This window comes from Lolium rigidum, chromosome 4, assembly GCF_022539505.1.
Source record: "Lolium rigidum isolate FL_2022 chromosome 4, APGP_CSIRO_Lrig_0.1, whole genome shotgun sequence".
Classification (NCBI taxonomy): domain Eukaryota; kingdom Viridiplantae; phylum Streptophyta; class Magnoliopsida; order Poales; family Poaceae; genus Lolium; species Lolium rigidum.
In genome coordinates this window covers 28,015,011-28,016,894 of record NC_061511.1, presented here as the reverse complement: position 1 = coordinate 28,016,894, position 1,884 = coordinate 28,015,011, and positions in this window count along the sequence as shown.

The window sequence follows — 1,884 nt, the reverse complement described above, 5'->3', positions numbered from 1 at the left end:
CAACGACATTCAAGATACTCTCTGACCACCTGACCCCGCTCGCCGCTTTTCCTTCCCCTTCATCCGCCTCCACAAGGCCAAGAAGAGGTTCACGAAGGAAGCTTCCCAGATCGAGGCTTGGTTTCATTCCCAAGGCCTCGACAACCTTCGGGAGCTCGAAATCAGCTTCGATCTCTTGAAACGAATACATGTGGTCGAGAAACGCTACCCGCTGCCATCATCCATGTTCCGTTTGGCAAACCTTCATCATGGCCAGAATCGGGTTTTGCGACTTTCCAAATGAGATCACACCTTTCGTAAATTTCCCCCTTCTCAAACAACTCACCCTGGCGTGCATTTCCATCTCGGACAAAGTCTTTCATCTCTACCAGCTATGTCTTGGAGACCCTATATCACGAGCAAATATTTGAGATGGGTTGCCTCCACATTAGCTGGCCAACTCTAAGAGCCATAAGCTTCAATGCTTGTTCTTCTTGGGGAAAGAGAAGAATTGGTCATTGTGAACACCCCACTCCTTGAGAGGCTGATTTTCCATGCTTCTATGGTGATGAGGCTATACGGGTAATTAGGGCACCTAAATTATATATACTAGCCCCCTTGTCACCGCGCTTCTCCAAAATTCAGATTGCAAACCTAGTCTTTAAGGTAACAATAGGGGGCTTATTAACAGTTTATTTGCCATCCCTAAATGCATTTTTATGCACACTGCTTTCTTCAGGGAATGATCCCATCCTGATTGAGCCATTCTCAATGTCCTCAGGTGCTTCCCCTGTTTAGAGAAGCTCTATGTCATCTTTGTTTGATGTAATTGTCAAAATTAATATTTTATTATCATCTAATCTAGTATGATCTCCTAGATCCAGTAAAATGGCTTGAGACACATCTCAAAGTGCTGGTGTTGAAGAATTATTACCAAGGTGGTGAGGAAGAATTTTCTTTTGCCAAGTTCTTCATTTTGAATGCCAAAGTGGTACAAGAAACCACATTCGGAGTCAATGAGAATATCAACATTGAATGGGTGGCTGAGGAACACGGGCTGCTAGGAGTGGAAAATAAAGCTTCTCGGGATGCTCAATTTGTATTTAGAAGTGGTTGCTCTGATTTCAGTAACCATTTCGCTTGTCAGTTGCAGAACCCGGCGATTGCCCCGTGCACGAGACCTCCCGTGCACAATTTCATTAAGTATCATTGCATTTCATTGTGTGTGAAAAAATTGAAACACAATAAATCTCAAAGAAACTTGGTAAAACACTGTGGCACAAATCTTAAAGCGGAAAATCAACGGCATAAACATGCACGTGACCTCTCCTGTACGGGATAACAACATTTCGCGTCAATTGCAGATCATTCGACCACTCTTTTGTGGATGTGGATGTGGATGTGGATGGTGTTCTTCCAGGAGAAGCATGTGAATGATTTGTCAAGGATAAATGTACAGTGTATTGTCCTCTGCTTGTTTGTTTGAAGAGATTGATGCTTGAAAAAAATTGTCTAAGGACCAATACTATTCCCAACAGGGAATTTTTTCCTTTTTTTAGACAATGGGCAGCACCCTTCTCATTCATTCATAATTTGTTCAGTACAACAGGGCATGTTGTGCAAATAGTTAACTGTAACTGTAAGGTAAACTCAGCTTCGAGCTCCTCTTTTACATGTCTTTTGTTTGAAAAAGAAGTATCGACACAAACGTGGTTTGCGCTCGTTTCTGTCAGCAAAGCATGCTCAAACCTCATTCCACACAAACGACGGCTCAGCTTGGTGCTGTTACTTTTTTTCTTCCAGTTTGCCCAAACAAGAAAGAGTAAACAAGTGGCTGCGCATTTATCCATACTTTGACTGGTAATAGTGAAAAGCATGATACTCCTTGTGAACTCTTTCCTTTTT